Source organism: Mixophyes fleayi, chromosome 3, assembly GCF_038048845.1.
Source record: "Mixophyes fleayi isolate aMixFle1 chromosome 3, aMixFle1.hap1, whole genome shotgun sequence".
Taxonomy (NCBI): domain Eukaryota; kingdom Metazoa; phylum Chordata; class Amphibia; order Anura; family Limnodynastidae; genus Mixophyes; species Mixophyes fleayi.
This window is the reverse complement of record NC_134404.1, coordinates 262,083,179-262,103,232: the sequence shown is the minus strand read 5'-3', so window position 1 is coordinate 262,103,232 and position 20,054 is coordinate 262,083,179.

Below are 20,054 nucleotides of genomic sequence, written 5' to 3'. Positions count from 1 at the left end.
CCCTGAACTTGTATGATTCGCACCAATAAATGTATCTGGACTGCGTAGAGGAGTGGGTCACCACAATATATATAATAAGAAAACCATCAACTTGTATGATTCACAGCAATAAATGTAACTGGACTGCGTAGAGGAGTGGGTCACCACAATATATATTAAAAACCCTGAACTTGTATGATTCGCAGCAATAAATGTACCTGGACTGCGTAGAGGAGTGGGTCACCACAATATATATAATAAGAAAACCATCAACTTGTATGATTCGCACCAATAAATGTACCTGGACTGCCTAGAGGAGTGGGTCACCACAATATATATAATAAGAAAACCATCAACTTGTATGATTTGCACCAATAAATGTACCTGGACTGCGTAGAGGAGTGGGTCACCACAATATATATTAAAAACCCTGAACTTGTATTAATCGCATCAATAAATGTACCTGGACTGCGTAGAGGAGTGGGTCACCACAATATATATAATAAGAAAACCATCAACTTGTATGATTCTCACCAATAAATGTACCTGGACTGCGTAGAGGAGTGGGCCACCACAATATATATTAAAAACCCTGAACTTGTATGATTCACACCAATAAATGTACCTGGACTGCGTAGAGGAGTGGGTCACCACAATATATATTAAAAACCCTGAACTTGTATGATTCGCACCAATAAATGTACCTGGACTGCGTAGAGGAGTGGGTCACCACAATATATATTAAAAACCCTGAACTTGTATGATTCGCACCAATAAATGTATCTGGACTGCGTAGAGGAGTGGGTCACCACAATATATATGATAAGAAAACCCTGAACTTGTATGATTCGCAGCAATAAATGTACCTGGACTGCGTAGAGGAGTGGGTCACCACAATATATATTAAAAACCCTGAACTTTTATTAATCGCATCAATAAATGTACCTGGACTGCGTAGAGGAGTGGGTCACCACAATATATATTAAAAACCCTGAACTTGTATGATTCGCACCAATAAATGTATCTGGACTGCGTAGAGGAGTGGGTCACCACAATATATATAATAAGAAAACCATCAACTTGTATGATTCTCACCAATAAATGTACCTGGACTGCGTAGAGGAGTGGGTCACCACAATATATATTAAAAACCCTGAACTTGTATGATTCGCACCAATAAATGTACCTGGACTGCGTAGAGGAGTGGGTCACCACAATATATATTAAAAACCCTGAACTTGTATGATTCGCACCAATAAATGTATCTGGACTGCGTAGAGGAGTGGGTCACCACAATATATATAATAAGAAAACCATCAACTTGTATGATTCGCACCAATAAATGTACCTGGACTGCCTAGAGGAGTGGGTCACCACAATATATATAATAAGAAAACCATCAACTTGTATGATTCGCACCAATAAATGTACCTGGACTGCGTAGAGGAGTGGGTCACCACAATATATATTAAAAACCCTGAACTTGTATTAATCGCATCAATAAATGTACCTGGACTGCGTAGAGGAGTGGGTCACCACAATATATATAATAAGAAAACCATCAACTTGTATGATTCTCACCAATAAATGTACCTGGACTGCGTAGAGGAGTGGGTCACCACAATATATATTAAAAACCCTGAACTTGTATGATTCGCACCAATAAATGTACCTGGACTGCGTAGAGGAGTGGGTCACCACAATATATATTAAAAACCCTGAACTTGTATGATTCGCACCAATAAATGTATCTGGACTGCGTAGAGGAGTGGGTCACCACAATATATATAATAAGAAAACCATCAACTTGTATGATTCACAGCAATAAATGTAACTGGACTGCGTAGAGGAGTGGGTCACCACAATATATATTAAAAACCCTGAACTTGTATGATTCGCAGCAATAAATGTACCTGGACTGCGTAGAGGAGTGGGTCACCACAATATATATAATAAGAAAACCATCAACTTGTATGATTCGCACCAATAAATGTACCTGGACTGCCTAGAGGAGTGGGTCACCACAATATATATAATAAGAAAACCATCAACTTGTATGATTTGCACCAATAAATGTACCTGGACTGCGTAGAGGAGTGGGTCACCACAATATATATTAAAAACCCTGAACTTGTATTAATCGCATCAATAAATGTACCTGGACTGCGTAGAGGAGTGGGTCACCACAATATATATAATAAGAAAACCATCAACTTGTATGATTCTCACCAATAAATGTACCTGGACTGCGTAGAGGAGTGGGTCACCACAATATATATTAAAAACCCTGAACTTGTATGATTCACACCAATAAATGTACCTGGACTGCGTAGAGGAGTGGGTCACCACAATATATATTAAAAACCCTGAACTTGTATGATTCGCACCAATAAATGTACCTGGACTGCGTAGAGGAGTGGGTCACCACAATATATATTAAAAACCCTGAACTTGTATGATTCGCACCAATAAATGTATCTGGACTGCGTAGAGGAGTGGGTCACCACAATATATATGATAAGAAAACCATCAACTTGTATGATTCGCACCAATAAATGTACCTGGACTGCGTAGAGGAGTGGGTCACCACAATATATATTAAAAACCCTGAACTTGTATGATTCGCACCAATAAATGTACCTGGACTGCCTAGAGGAGTGGGTCACCACAATATATATTAAAAACCCTGAACTTGTATGATTCACACCAATAAATGTATCTGGACTGCGTAGAGGAGTGGGTCACCACAATATATATAATAAGAAAACCATCAACTTGTATGATTCACAGCAATAAATGTACCTGGACTGCGTAGAGGAGTGGGTCACCACAATATATATTAAAAACCCTGAACTTGTATGATTCGCAGCAATAAATGTACCTGGACTGCGTAGAGGAGTGGGTCACCACAATATATATTAAAAACCCTGAACTTGTATGATTCGCACCAATAAATGTATCTGGACTGCGTAGAGGAGTGGGTCACCACAATATATATAATAAGAAAACCATCAACTTGTATGATTCTCACCAATAAATGTACCTGGACTGCGTAGAGGAGTGGGTCACCACAATATATATTAAAAACCCTGAACTTGTATGATTCGCACCAATAAATGTACCTGGACTGCGTAGAGGAGTGGGTCACCACAATATATATTAAAAACCCTGAACTTGTATGATTCGCACCAATAAATGTATCTGGACTGCGTAGAGGAGTGGGTCACCACAATATATATAATAAGAAAACCATCAACTTGTATGATTGGCACCAATAAATGTACCTGGACTGCCTAGAGGAGTGGGTCACCACAATATATATAATAAGAAAACCATCAACTTGTATGATTCGCACCAATAAATGTACCTGGACTGCGTAGAGGAGTGGGTCACCACAATATATATTAAAAACCCTGAACTTGTATTAATCGCATCAATAAATGTACCTGGACTGCGTAGAGGAGTGGGTCACCACAATATATATAATAAGAAAACCATCAACTTGTATGATTCTCACCAATAAATGTACCTGGACTGCGTAGAGGAGTGGGTCACCACAATATATATTAAAAACCCTGAACTTGTATGATTCGCACCAATAAATGTACCTGGACTGCGTAGAGGAGTGGGTCACCACAATATATATTAAAAACCCTGAACTTGTATGATTCGCACCAATAAATGTATCTGGACTGCGTAGAGGAGTGGGTCACCACAATATATATAATAAGAAAACCATCAACTTGTATGATTCACAGCAATAAATGTAACTGGACTGCGTAGAGGAGTGGGTCACCACAATATATATTAAAAACCCTGAACTTGTATGATTCGCAGCAATAAATGTACCTGGACTGCGTAGAGGAGTGGGTCACCACAATATATATAATAAGAAAACCATCAACTTGTATGATTCGCACCAATAAATGTACCTGGACTGCCTAGAGGAGTGGGTCACCACAATATATATAATAAGAAAACCATCAACTTGTATGATTCGCACCAATAAATGTACCTGGACTGCGTAGAGGAGTGGGTCACCACAATATATATTAAAAACCCTGAACTTGTATTAATCGCATCAATAAATGTACCTGGACTGCGTAGAGGAGTGGGTCACCACAATATATATAATAAGAAAACCATCAACTTGTATGATTCTCACCAATAAATGTACCTGGACTGCGTAGAGGAGTGGGTCACCACAATATATATTAAAAACCCTGAACTTGTATGATTCGCACCAATAAATGTACCTGGACTGCGTAGAGGAGTGGGTCACCACAATATATATTAAAAACCCTGAACTTGTATGATTCGCACCAATAAATGTACCTGGACTGCGTAGAGGAGTGGGTCACCACAATATATATTAAAAACCCTGAACTTGTATGATTCGCACCAATAAATGTACCTGGACTGCGTAGAGGAGTGGGTCACCACAATATATATAATAAGAAAACCATCAACTTGTATGATTCGCACCAATAAATGTACCTGGACTGCGTAGAGGAGTGGGTCACCACAATATATATTAAAAACCCTGAACTTGTATTAATCGCACCAATAAATGTACCTGGACTGCGTAGTGGAGTGGGTCACCACAATATATATAATAAGAAAACCATCAACTTGTATGATTCGCACCAATAAATGTACCTGGACTGCGTAGAGGAGTGGGTCACCACAATATATATTAAAAACCCTGAACTTGTATTAATCGCACCAATAAATGTACCTGGACTGCGTAGAGGAGTGGGTCACCACAATATATATAATAAGAAAACCATCAACTTGTATGATTCGCACCAATAAATGTACCTGGACTGCGTAGAGGAGTGGGTCACCACAATATATATTAAAAACCCTGAACTTGTATTAATCGCACCAATAAATGTACCTGGACTGCGTAGAGGAGTGGGTCACCACAATATATATAATAAGGAAACCATCAACTTGTATGATTCGCACCAATAAATGTACCTGGACTGCGTAGAGGAGTGGGTCACCACAATATATATAATAAGAAAACCATCAACTTGTATGATTCGCACCAATAAATGTACCTGGACTGCGTAGAGGAGTGGGTCACCACAATATATATTAAAAACCCTGAACTTGTATGATTCGCACCAATAAATGTATCTGGACTGCGTAGAGGAGTGGGTCACCACAATATATATAATAAGAAAACCATCAACTTGTATGATTCGCACCAATAAATATACCTGGACTGCGTAGAGGAGTGGGTCACCACAATATATATTAAAAACCCTGAACTTGTATGATTCGCACCAATAAATGTATCTGGACTGCGTAGAGGAGTGGGTCACCACAATATATATAATAAGAAAACCATCAACTTGTATGATTCACAGCAATAAATGTACCTGGACTGCGTAGAGGAGTGGGTCACCACAATATATATTAAAAACCCTGAACTTGTATGATTCGCAGCAATAAATGTACCTGGACTGCGTAGAGGAGTGGGTCACCACAATATATATTAAAAACCCTGAACTTGTATGATTCGCAGCAATAAATGTACCTGGACTGCGTAGAGTAGTGGGCACTGGGCACCACAATAAAAAATATATAGAAAACCTTCAACAGGTCTGAATTACACCCAAAAATAGTATCTGGACTGCATAGAGGACTGGCCACTGGCCACCACAATATAATATATAGAAAACCTTCAACAGGTCTGAATTACACCCAAAAATAGTATCTGGGCTGCATAGAGGACTGGCCACTGGCCACCACAATATAATATATAGAAAACCTTCAACAGGACTGGATTACACCCAAAAATAGTATCTGGGCTGCATAGAGGACTGGCCACTGGCCACCACAATATAATATATAGAAAACCTTCAACAGGTCAGAATTACACCCAAAAATAGTATCTGGACTGCATAGATGACTGGCCACTGGCCACCACAATATAATATATAGAAAACCTTCAACAGGTCTGAATTACACCCAAAAATAGTATCTGGGCTGCATAGAGGACTGGCCACTGGCCACCACAATATAATATATAGAAAACCTTCAACAGGTCAGAATTACACCCAAAAATAGTATCTGGACTGCGTAGAGTAGTGGGCACTGGGCACCACAATAAAAAATATATAGAAAACCTTCAACAGGTCAGAATTACACCCAAAAATAGTATCTGGACTGCATAGAGGACTGGCCACTGGCCACCACAATATAATATATAGAAAACCTTCAACAGGTCAGAATTACACCCAAAAATAGTATCTGGACTGCGTAGAGTAGTGGGCACTGGGCACCACAATAAAATATATAAAAAACCTTCAACAGGTCTGCATTACACTGCACATACGGCTGCTCCTCCATTCTCTCCATCATATACATGTTGGAGTTTCAGCGTGTGAAAACCTCTTGTTATGGATAATGTCAGTGCGTTTTGAATATTTTTCAATTTGCCCCACACCACTAAATGTACTTTATCTATGATACGCATCTATCTATCTTGACTGCGTAGTGTGGTGGCCCCGGTACACAATTTGGTACCGAGGCCACAATATAATTAAAAAACCCTCCACGGGTCAGAATTCCACCAAAAAAGGGTATGGACTGCGTAGTGTGGTGGCCCCGGTACACAATTTGGTACCGAGGCCACAATATAATTAAAAAATTGGGCATCAACTGTCACCGTTGTTTAATATCTGATACACCTAAATATGGACTGCACAGTGGAGTGGCCCCGGTAGTAAATTTAGTGCCGGGGCCACAATACCTCCTCCAACTTCAAAGTGTAGTGTTTATAAAGACAGACAGCGTCGAAGTGTTATTAGTTGACTTTCTTAACCCTAAAATTGTCCCTGTTGCAAATATTCGTGCAATGGACAGTTACTTTTTTATTGAAAGACTCAAGCTTTCAAGTGTAGTGTTTATAAAATATAAACAACAATACAGTAGTTTTAGAGCACGTCAATACCTCTTGTTTTAAATTATGACAGGGCATTTTACATTTGGTTTAATTTCTTGAATTTGTTTAAATTTGGTTTTACTTTTTGAACATGGCAAACGACTGTTGATTGGTCATATAATGCAAAAAAAAAAGTTCAAAGATGGAATTGTCCTTGGGCCCTCACACCCACCCTTATGTTGTTGAAATAGGACATGCACACTTTAACAAACCAATCATTTCAGTGACAGGGCCTACCAAACAACTTTGGCTGAAATGATTGGTTTGTTTGGGCCCCCACACCAAAAAAGCTATTCATCTCTCCCTGTACAGACTAAACAGGCTCTACTGAGGCAAGATGTCGTCCTCATCCTCAACCTCTGATTCCTCTCCCCCTACAGTGTGTACTTCCTCCTCATCACACATTATCAATTCGTCCCCGCTGGACTCCACAACCACAGGTACCTCTGTAGTATCTGGAGGGCAGTGCTGTACTTCATTGAGGAATTGATTATTCATTTTTATAAACATCATTTTTTCAACGTTATGAGGAAGCAACCTCCTTCGCCGCTCACTGACCAGGTTTCCCGCTGCACTAAAAACTTTCCGAGTACACACTGGAGGGGGGACAACTCAGGTAAAATAGAGCCAGTTTGTACAGGGGCTTCCAAACTGCCTTTTTTTCCTGCCAGTAACAATATGGACTGTCTGACATGTCTACTTGGATGGTGTCAGCAAAGTAATCATCCACAATTTTTTCTATTGTGACAGCATCCAATGCAGCAAGAGTAGACATGTCTGCAATGGTTGGCAGGTCCTTCAGTCCGGACCAGATGTTATCAGCATCCCCGCCAGCGCCTCTTTTGGGAAAACTGAGCTTTTTCCTCGCAGCCATAGATGTGGAAGAAAATGAGGGTGGAGCTGTTGGCATGTTACGGTCCTCTTCAGAGGACAATCTCCTGACCAGCAGGTCTTTGCACCGCTGTAGACTTATGTCCGTCGGAAACAGAGACACAACATACGCTTTAAACCGAGGATCGAGCACGGTGGCCAGAATGTATTCCTCTGACTTTAAAAGAGTGACCACCCTCGGATCCTGGCAAAGCGTACGAAGGGCTACATCCACAAGAGCTACATGCTTGGTGTAATCGCAATGGCTTACCAGCTCCTCCCTCACTTTCTCCAGCTGCTTCTGCAACAGCCTGATCAGGGGAATGACCTGACTCAAGCTGGCAGTGTGTCACTCACCGGACTGTGAGTGCTTCTTCCCGGACTATTAGGAACCGTGGACGTCCTCTATCCTGAGGGACTGCGCATGCGCAGCCCTTTCCAAACCTTCAGTGTATGTTCCTTTAACTTAATTGGCAGATCAGGCAACCTCCCTATATTAAGCACCTGTGGTCAACACCACGTTGCCTGATCTTGGAGTCTCATTCCCCATGAGTCTCTGAAGGTGTTCCTGTGTTTCCTTGTTTATTCAGCCCTGCTGATTCCTGTGGTTTCCAAACCACTTCTACCTCTGTGGTTTCCAAACCACTTCTGCTACTGTGGTTCCCATACCACTTCTACCATCTACTGTATCATCGTGACTGTGAGCTGATTCCTATCCGCTGCCTCCGTGCACTACAGTCTTCTAATCACTTCAACTCTACCATGTATCATTGGGACTGTTAGCTGATGCCTATCCGCTGCCTCCGTGCATTACAGGCTTCAACCACATCCACTCACCTGTTCATGATTGTGACTGCCAGCTGATTCCTATCCGCTGCCTCCGTGCACTACAGGCTTCAACCTGCAACTCGTCTGTGTTTCATCATCGTGACTGTTTGGCTGATTCCTATCCGCTGCCTCCGTGCACTACAGTCTTCAACCTGCAACCCGTCTGTGTTTCATCGCGACTGTTTAACTGATTCCTATCCGCTGCCTCTGTGCGCTTCAGTCTTCAGTCCTTGTCAACTCTACCGTGTTTCCTTGAGTCTGCTGCCACTATTGCTACCCGCTACTCTCCGTGATCATCTGTTCCAGTTCAACTCTGCTCCGGTGTCCCATCGTTACTGCACCTGCTGGTTGCTATTGGTTACCTCCGTGTTCCCGCAGAGACCCGCTGCTGTTACTTCTCAGCGCTACTCATCCATCTACTGCTGATCCGCTCTCCACGCCTTCCTGTGTTCCCTGCTGGTCTACCTACCTGTGCGCTGCACCTGCTAGACCCCTGCTTCACCCATCCAGGGACTTGTATCCTGCTGGCCTCCTGCCCTTCAGGTATCTCTGCACTCCTGTCTGACTGCCTTCTCCTGAACCACGGTATGCATACTTTCCTTTGACTGTGCTGTGTATTGCATACCTTGCTGGACTGTGTTGGTTCTCCTCTGGAGTGTACTATCTGCTGACTCTACTGCCATCATTGACTGTGTTATCTCATGCCGGATTGCTTCAAGAGACTTTCTATATTGGCAGTGTTGTTCAGTCATTTATACATTTATATTGTGCATATTACTGTGGATCAAAGTCAAGGTGCCCGTGTATATATTGTGTTGCAGTCTCTCCCCGTGCACCTCCTCACATATATATTCAGTAGTACCACTTGCTAGCCGCAGACCACTGACTCCTGTTTACAGTTTCACCTGTTCCAGTATCCTCTCACATAGCAGTGGTACAACTTGCTAACGCAGACCACTGACTCCCCGGATACCTCCACTTGGATTCCATTCCTTCACTCAGACAGCGGTACAACTTGCTATCCGCAGACCGCTGACTCTCATCACCTCCTCGTTTCTGTTGGACATTCCTCCTCACTATAGCAGTGGTACAACTTGCTACCGCAGACCACTGACTACCTTCACGTGTCCTTTGTCCATACAGTTCCTCGTGTATTACTACCTCCATATTGCCAGTGCTGCTAGTCATAGACTTTCCTGAGCATCTCATCACCTGCTATTTCCTGTTCCGTGATCACCCTGCTACCAGAGTACCATATTACCACCTATACTGCTCTGGTAAGCCTATCACCTGGTGATCCCTGGGTAAAGACTCCTAGTGCCCGTGACAGTAAGATCAGGCCATGACAGACCCAGATACGGAACCTACCGCTAAAGAGATGCTGCAGCATCTGGTCAGCCGTGTGGAGCAACAGGATGCTCGCCAACAGCTGTTACTTCAATGTTACCAATCGTTAACCTCCCAAGGAACATCTGGACAGACTGTTACAGCTAGTATTGAAGCTCCTGTGCTTTCCTCCGTTTCCCCAGTGCCATCCCAGGTGTCTACAGCTCCTACGCTTCACCTGCCTACTCCGTCAAAATATGACGGGGACCCCAAAACTTGTAGAGGTTTCCTTAACCAATGTTCAGTCCATTTTGAACTCCAACCTCAAAATTTTTCTACCCATCGTTCCAGAGTGGCCTATCTTATCTCATTGTTTTCTGGACAAGCCCTGGCTTGGGCCTCCCCTCTGTGGGAAAGAAACGATCCAATTCTACAAGATAGTGCCAAATTCATTTCCACGTTCCGAAGTGTGTTCGATGAACCAGGTCGTGTGACCTCCGCTGCTTCCAGCATTCTTCGTTTGCGACAAGGCTCCCATACAGTAGGACAGTATGTCATTCAATTTAGGATCTTAGCCTCTGAACTTCAGTGGAACACTGAAGCATTAGTTGCCGCCTTCTGGCAGGGGCTCTCCGATAAAATTAAAGATGCACTGACTACCCAAGAGCTTCCTTCGTCACTAGAAGATTTGATCTCTCTTTGCCATCGTGTAGACATGAGATTTCGTGAAAGAGAATCTGAGAAAACAACTTCTGCTAAAGCACCTCTTCGTTTAAACCCTCAATTTCGTCCAGTTTCACCTTCTGTGATTCCCATGGAGATAGGACGTTCCAAATTATCTTTAGAAGAGAGGAAACGAAGAGTAAAGAATAGACTCTGTATCTATTGTGCTGATTCCACACATATGCTCAGTTCTTGCCCTAAGAAATCGGGAAATGCCAGGCCCTAACTAGTTCTGGAGAGGTGAAGTTAGGGTCCCTGGAGTCCTCTCCATTGTCTATGACATCTAAAGTCTGCGCTTTCGATGTTACGATTTCCTTTGCTACCAAATCCTTTGAGTCACAGGCATTGATTGATTCCGGAGCAGCAGGAAATTTCATTTCTAAATCACTAGTGAATCAATGGTCCCTACCAGTGATCACTTTAAAAACACCCATTACTGTGACGGCTATAGATGGATCACGTCTCATCAATGGTCTCATCACCCAGAGTACGTCTCCAGTAACCCTTCAGATTGGTGTACTACACCATGAAGAAATTTCGTTTTTAATTCTTCCTGTTACGACAAGTCCGATTGTCTTAGGCCTTCCATGGCTTCAATGTCACTCTCCCCAGATTGACTGGCGCACCCCTCAAGTTACGTCTTGGGGGCCTGAATGTCACCATCGTTGTCTCTCTCAAGTTATTCCTCTTAAAGTACAGCAATCTTCCATCTCATCTTCCTCCCCGGGACTCCCTCCTCAGTATGCTTCATTTGCCGATGTGTTTGATAAAGCTCAGTCTGAACGTCTTCCTCCTCATCGTTCTTGGGATTGTCCGATCGACCTTCTACCTGGCAAGACTCCTCCCAGGGGTCGGGTCTATCCTCTCTCGTTACCTGAAACTCAAGCCACATCTGAGTACATACAGGAGAATCTCCAGCGTGGGTTCATTCGACCTTCCACCTCTCCCGCTGGAGCTGGGTTCTTCTTCGTCAAAAAGAAGGATGGATCATTACGCCCTTGTATAGATTTTCGTGGACTCAACGCCATTACTATCAAGAATCGGTATCCCATTCCGCTGATCACTGAGCTATTTGATCGCATCAAGGGAGCTCGGATATTTACTAAGTTGGATCTTCGTGGTGCCTACAATTTAATTAGAATCCGTTCCGGTGACGAATGGAAGACCGCGTTTAACACCAGAGATGGGCATTACGAATATTTAGTAATGCCCTTCGGGCTGTGTAATGCCCCCGCGGTTTTCCAGGGTTTCATCAATGAGATCTTTCGGGACTTATTATATGTATGTGTCGTTGTCTACCTGGACGACATATTGATCTTCTCACAGGACCTGCCTTCTCATCACCAACATGTGGCAGAGGTCCTCTCCAGACTACGGAAAAACTCGTTGTTCTGTAAATTGGAAAAATGTTCATTCGAGTTACCCCAGATTCCATTCTTGGGGTATATAGTTTCCGGAGTTGGCCTGAAGATGGATCCAGACAAAGTAAATGCTGTACTACATTGGCCTCAGCCAACTACTCTTCGTGCCATCCAGCGTTTTTTAGGTTTTGCCAATTACTATAGACGCTTCATTCAAGACTTCTCATCCATTGCATCTCCCATTGTGGCCTTAACTCGGAAAGGGGCTAATACTAAGCAATGGTCATCTGAGGCTCTCCAAGCCTTTCAAATCCTCAAAGAGTCCTTCTCGTCTGCTCCCATTCTGCGACAACCTGATGTGACACTCCCCTTCTTCCTAGAAGTAGATGCCTCTAATGTGGGCTTAGGAGCTATTCTCTCCCAACGCTCGGAGCAACAAAAATTACATCCTTGTGCCTTCTACTCTCGGGGTCTTCTGCCCGCAGAGAAAAACTATACTATCGGGGACAAGGAGTTGCTGGCCATCAAAGCTGCATTAGAGGAATGGAGATACTTGTTGGAAGGAGCTCGCCATCCGGTGACGATCTTCACGGATCATAAGAACTTGTCATATTTGCAATCTGCTCAATGCTTGAACCCTCGTCAAGCAAGATGGTCTCTTTTCTTTTCCCGTTTTGAATTAATTATAACCTTCAAACCAGCTGCTAAGAACAAGAAAGCTGACGCTCTATCTCGAGCTTTTGTGACGTCCTCTGATGTAGAAGAGGTTCCCAACCATGCTATTCTAGACCCCAAATGTATTTCTCTGGCTGCTTCATCCACCAAAATGCTACCATTTGGGAAGACCCTCGTGCCTCCTACTCTGAGGAGGAAAATCCTTTCGTGGTTCCATGCCTCTCGTTTTTCTGGACACGCCGGTGAACATAAGACCTTTGAGATTCTCTCTCGTAGTTACTGGTGGCCTTCAATGAGGAGAGACGTCAAAGAGTTTATTGCTTCCTGTGATTTATGTTCTCAGTTCAAATCCTCCCGCAGAACTCCAGCAGGGTTGCTGCGACCACTACCCATTCCGTCCAAGCCTTGGACCCATATTAGTATGGATTTCGTTACTGATTTGCCACCAAGTAAGAATCACAATACTATTTGGGTAGTGGTAGACAGATTTTCGAAGATGGCTCATTTCGTCCCTCTGTCCGGTTTACCTTCCTCGTCTACTCTGGCTGAACATTTCATTAAAGAAATCTTCCGCATCCATGGATGTCCGTCTGAGATTGTGTCAGATAGAGGAGTACAATTCGTTTCCAGATTCTGGCGGGCCCTTTGTAAAACCTTGGGCATACGATTAGCACTCTCATCGTCTTACCATCCGCAATCTAACGGACAAACGGAACGAGTCAATCAAGATCTTGAGACTTTTATTAGGATGTTCTCTTCAGCCAACCAAGACAACTGGGTAGAATTGCTCCCTTGGGCTGAATTCGCCCATAACAACATGTACCATGAGTCATCATCCAAAACTCCATTCTTTGTGGTCTACGGTCACCATCCGTCTTTTCCGGAATTTTCTGCCCTCCCGCCCACCCAAGTTCCTGCTGTGGAGACTGCTTGTCAGACCTTCAAAAATATCTGGTCTCAGGTCAAAACCTGTTTAAAGAAGACATCTAACAAATATAAGTCTTTCGCAGATAAGAAGAGGCGGGCTATTCCACCACTAAAAATTGGAGATCGTGTCTGGTTATCTACCAAAAATATTCGTTTGAAGGTTCCATCTATGAAATTCGCCCCTCGTTTTATTGGTCCATATAGGATCATTCAAGTTATCAATCCAGTATGTGTTAAACTTCTTCTTCCTAAGAATCTTCGGATTTCCAATGCCTTCCATGTGTCCTTGCTCAAACCTCTCATCATCAACCGTTTCTCGACTCCTTCCTCAGCACCGCAGCCAGTTCAAGTTCATCAGGAGGAGGATTTCGAGATTACTGAGGTATTGGATGCAAAAATTTCGCGAGGAGTCCTCCGTTTCCTCGTTCATTGGAAGGGCTTTGGTCCTGAAGAGCGTTCATGGATCAAAGCTGAAGATCTTAATGCTCCTGCCCTTCTGAAGAAGTTTTATTCCAAAAATCCGGACAAGCCCGGTTCCAGGCGTTCTGTGCCCACCTTTAAAAGGGGGGGTACTGTCACTCACCGGACTGTGAGTGCTTCTTCCCGGACTATTAGGAACCGTGGACGTCCTCTATCCTGAGGGACTGCGCATGCGCAGCCCTTTCCAAACCTTCAGTGTATGTTCCTTTAACTTAATTGGCAGATCAGGCAACCTCCCTATATTAAGCACCTGTGGTCAACACCACGTTGCCTGATCTTGGAGTCTCATTCCCCATGAGTCTCTGAAGGTGTTCCTGTGTTTCCTTGTTTATTCAGCCCTGCTGATTCCTGTGGTTTCCAAACCACTTCTACCTCTGTGGTTTCCAAACCACTTCTGCTACTGTGGTTCCCATACCACTTCTACCATCTACTGTATCATCGTGACTGTGAGCTGATTCCTATCCGCTGCCTCCGTGCACTACAGTCTTCTAATCACTTCAACTCTACCATGTATCATTGGGACTGTTAGCTGATGCCTATCCGCTGCCTCCGTGCATTACAGGCTTCAACCACATCCACTCACCTGTTCATGATTGTGACTGCCAGCTGATTCCTATCCGCTGCCTCCGTGCACTACAGGCTTCAACCTGCAACTCGTCTGTGTTTCATCATCGTGACTGTTTGGCTGATTCCTATCCGCTGCCTCCGTGCACTACAGTCTTCAACCTGCAACCCGTCTGTGTTTCATCGCGACTGTTTAACTGATTCCTATCCGCTGCCTCTGTGCGCTTCAGTCTTCAGTCCTTGTCAACTCTACCGTGTTTCCTTGAGTCTGCTGCCACTATTGCTACCCGCTACTCTCCGTGATCATCTGTTCCAGTTCAACTCTGCTCCGGTGTCCCATCGTTACTGCACCTGCTGGTTGCTATTGGTTACCTCCGTGTTCCCGCAGAGACCCGCTGCTGTTACTTCTCAGCGCTACTCATCCATCTACTGCTGATCCGCTCTCCACGCCTTCCTGTGTTCCCTGCTGGTCTACCTACCTGTGCGCTGCACCTGCTAGACCCCTGCTTCACCCATCCAGGGACTTGTATCCTGCTGGCCTCCTGCCCTTCAGGTATCTCTGCACTCCTGTCTGACTGCCTTCTCCTGAACCACGGTATGCATACTTTCCTTTGACTGTGCTGTGTATTGCATACCTTGCTGGACTGTGTTGGTTCTCCTCTGGAGTGTACTATCTGCTGACTCTACTGCCATCATTGACTGTGTTATCTCATGCCGGATTGCTTCAAGAGACTTTCTATATTGGCAGTGTTGTTCAGTCATTTATACATTTATATTGTGCATATTACTGTGGATCAAAGTCAAGGTGCCCGTGTATATATTGTGTTGCAGTCTCTCCCCGTGCACCTCCTCACATATATATTCAGTAGTACCACTTGCTAGCCGCAGACCACTGACTCCTGTTTACAGTTTCACCTGTTCCAGTATCCTCTCACATAGCAGTGGTACAACTTGCTAACGCAGACCACTGACTCCCCGGATACCTCCACTTGGATTCCATTCCTTCACTCAGACAGCGGTACAACTTGCTATCCGCAGACCGCTGACTCTCATCACCTCCTCGTTTCTGTTGGACATTCCTCCTCACTATAGCAGTGGTACAACTTGCTACCGCAGACCACTGACTACCTTCACGTGTCCTTTGTCCATACAGTTCCTCGTGTATTACTACCTCCATATTGCCAGTGCTGCTAGTCATAGACTTTCCTGAGCATCTCATCACCTGCTATTTCCTGTTCCGTGATCACCCTGCTACCAGAGTACCATATTACCACCTATACTGCTCTGGTAAGCCTATCACCTGGTGATCCCTGGGTAAAGACTCCTAGTGCCCGTGACACAGTGTCGGAACTGACTTCTCGTGTGGCAAGTTCAAATGGCTGCAGAACCTTGCATAACACGGAAATCAGTCTCCACTGCGCTTGACTGAGGCGCATCCCCACTCCTTTGCCTATGTCGTAGGTGGCTGTGTAGGCCTGAATGGCCTTTTGCTGCTCCTCCATCCTCTGCAGCATATAGAGGGTGGAGTTCCAGCGCGTCACAACCTCTTGTTTGAGGTGATGGCAGGGCAGGTTCATGCTTTTTTGATGTGCCTCTAGTCTGCGGTAGGCACTGGCTGAATGCCGAAAGTGTCCAGCAATTTTGCGCGCCACCGCAAGCATCTCCTGCACACCCCTGTCACTCTTGAGGTAATGCTGCACCACCAAATTAATGGTGTGGGCAAAACATGGGACGTGCTGGAAATTGCCCATATTTAATGCCCGCACAATGTTACTGGCATTGTCTGACACCACAAATCCCCATGAGAGTCTAAGTGGGGTAAGCCACTGGGAGATAATTTCCCTCAGTTTCTCTAATATGTTGTCAGCGTTGTGCCTCTTATTAAAGCCTGTAATACACAATGTTGCCTGCCTTTGCACGAGCAGCCATTTTGTAGTTGCTGCTACTGATGCAGCTGTTGCTGTTGCTGCGGAAGGGGATGCATCTACCCAGTGGGCTGTCACAGTCATATAGTCCTTCGTTTGCCCAGAACCACTTGTCCACATGTCCGTGGTTAAGTGGACAGTGGGTACAACCGCATTTTTTAGAGCACTGAGGACACTTGATCGTACTTCTCTGTACATTTTTGGTATCGCCTGCCTAGTGAAGTGGAATCTCGACGGGATTTGGTACCGGGGACACAATACCTCCATCAACCCTCTAAATCCCACTCCACTGATGGCGGACACCGGGCGCACGTCTAACACCAACATTGCAGTTACAGCCGCAGTTATACGCTTTGCAATAGGGTGACTACTATCGTATTTTGTGGTCATGGCAAACGACTGTTGGACGGTCAATTGTTTTGTGAAAGACTTAGCGGTCTTACGACTTCCCCTCTGGGAAGATGACCGACTAACAGCAGCAGTGGCAGTAGTAGGCGTACCGCTGCAGGATTCCTCGGATGAATCCCGTATTGAGGAGGACTCAGTCTGGCTGCTGACTTGGGCTGCAGGACTGAATCTGATGGAGATTGTGGAGGAAGTTGACGAGGAGGGTGTTGCTGGTGTGTATCCAACTGGACCACGGGATTTAGGTGTCCCTGTACCGATGAGGGTCCTAGCCCCAGTTCCTGAACTAACCACTGAACTATGAAGGTTATTCAGGTGACGTATATGGGAGGATGTTCCTAGGTGGGCAAGATCCTTACCCCTGCTTATTTGAGCTTTACATAAGCTACATATGGCCATACATTGGTTGTCTGGATTTGGATAAAAATAACTCCAGACCGAAGAGGTGCATTTTTTGGTCTCCTGACCAGGCATGACGATGGGCTTTTTCATCCCATGGACATCAGCTGTTTCCCCCCCTGGTGCCTCATTTACAATAACCACATCACCATCCTCATCATCAAGTTCCTCCACAGCGCCAGCTACATCATCAATAGGCTCCTCCCGAGCCACCTCTTCCCGTACAGTGATGGGAAGGTCAGGCTTGACAACCACCAACATCCTTGGACTCGCCTTGGGGATTTGTGATAATTTCTCTTTAGAAGGCAGAGTTGTTTGCTGTTTTGTTGCTGACAGCATAACTCTCTTCAATTTTTTGTAGGGGGGGGAGGAGGAGGAGGGCTAAGATCCGTGGGTGAAGCTGAATCACTAGTCATGAACACGGGCCAGGGCCTAAGCCGTTCCTTGCCACTCCGTGTCGTAAATGGCATATTGGCAACTTTACGTTTCTTCTCAGATGATTTTAAGTTTCTCTTTTTGCTACTTTTTCTTAACTTGGGCTTTTTGGATTTTACATGCCCGGTACTACGAGATTGGGCATCGGGCTTGGAAGATGACGTTGATGGCATTTCATCGTCTATGTCATGACTAGTGGCAGCAGCTTCAGCATTAGGAGGAAGTGGGTCTTGATCTTTCCCTACTTTATCCTCCAAATTTTTGGTCTCCATTATATGTAGCACAAGATACTGCAGAATGTGTGAACTTGGTAATATTGCAGTACCAATGGACTTATACTGCTGGATTGCTTTTGCAAATTTGGTTATAATTACTTTTTTTTAAAAAATGTTTATTTTAATATTTTTTATAACTTTTTTTTGATTTTTTAAAAACTTGGGAATAGTGGGGAAATAACTATGCCCTTAGAAGCACAGAGCACAGGACACAGCACCACTGGACTGAACAGGACACAGCACAGGACCCAGCAGCACTACGGAACTCAGCAGGACAGAGCACAGGACACAGCACCACTGGACTGATACTGCAGAATGTGTGAACTTTGTAATATTGCAGTACCACTGGACTTTTACTGCTGAATGTGTGAACTTGGTAATATTGCAGTACCAATGGGCTTATACTGCAGGATTGGTTGTGCAAATTTTGTGGTAATTAAAAAAAAAATTAATTAGTTTTTGGTATTTTTTTAAATAACTTTTTTTTATTTTTTTAAACACAGGGGAATATTGGGGAAATAACTATGCCCTTAGAAGCACAGAGCACAGGACACAGCACCACTGGACTGAACAGGACACAGCACAGGACCCAGCAGCACTACTGAACTCAGCAGGACAGAGCACAGGACACAGCACCACTGGACTGATACTGCAGAATGTGTGAACTTTGTAATATTGCAGTACCACTGGACTTTTACTGCTGAATGTGTGAACTTGGTAATATTGCAGTACCAATGGGCTTATACTGCTGGATTGCTTTTGCAAATTTGGTTATAATTATATATTTTTAATTTTTTATTTTTATTTTTTTTTATAACTTTTTTAAAAAACTTGGGAATAATGGGGAAATAACTATGCCCTTAGAAGCACAGAGCACAGGACACAGCACCACTGGACTGAACAGGACACAGCACAGGACCCAGCAGCACTACGGAACTCAGCAGGACAGAGCACAGGACACAGCACCACTGGACTGATACTGCAGAAAGTGTGAACTTTGTAATATTGCAGTACCACTGGACTTTTACTGCTGAATGTGTGAACTTGGTAATATTGCAGTACCAATGGGCTTATACTGCAGGATTGGTTGTGCAAATTTTGTGGTAATTAAAAAAAAAATGTATTGTTTTTTGGTATTTTTTTAAATAACTTTTTTTTACTTTTTTTAAACACAGGGGAATATTGGGGAAATAACTATGCCCTTAGAAGCACAGAGCACAGGACACAGCACCACTGGACTGAACAGGACACAGCACAGGACCCAGCAGCACCACTGACCTCAGAAGGACAGAGCACAGGACACAGCACCACTGGACTGAGCACAGCACAGCACAGAACAGCACGAGATATAGCAGGACAGAGGACCACCTAACACACCCTCCCTCTACCCTGATCAATGCCCGAGTGAAGATGGCGGCGACTAGCGGGGAATTTATAGGATCCGAGTATCGCGAGATCCGACAACGGGATTATGAGTCAGAGCCTCAGTTTCAGATTTGAATTTGGCGCCAATACCCGGATCTGTCTCGGATCCGACTCGGATCGGCAACGTTCGGGTGGGCTCGGATTTCAAAAATCCGAGTGCGCTCATCTCTAATGTAAACTGCCTCCCAACACCCATTTTGATCCTAAGATCCATTTTCAATATTGTAGAAACTGCCTATATTTGTGTTGAGCTATCATCCAAGTGAGGTGAATATTGTATATTGTACAACACACGTCATTATTTTTTTATTTTGTTTTGCAGTCAATTTTTTTATGTTGAAATTATTCTGAAGTTTCTTACTGCTCAATTCAGTATTTTTGGATATCCATCCCATATTCCTAATAACTGACATTAATAAATAAATTGCAGTGTATTCTATGGGAGACATTTTATCTGCTTATATATAAAACTTTTGTAAATAATACGTAGAGACTTAAT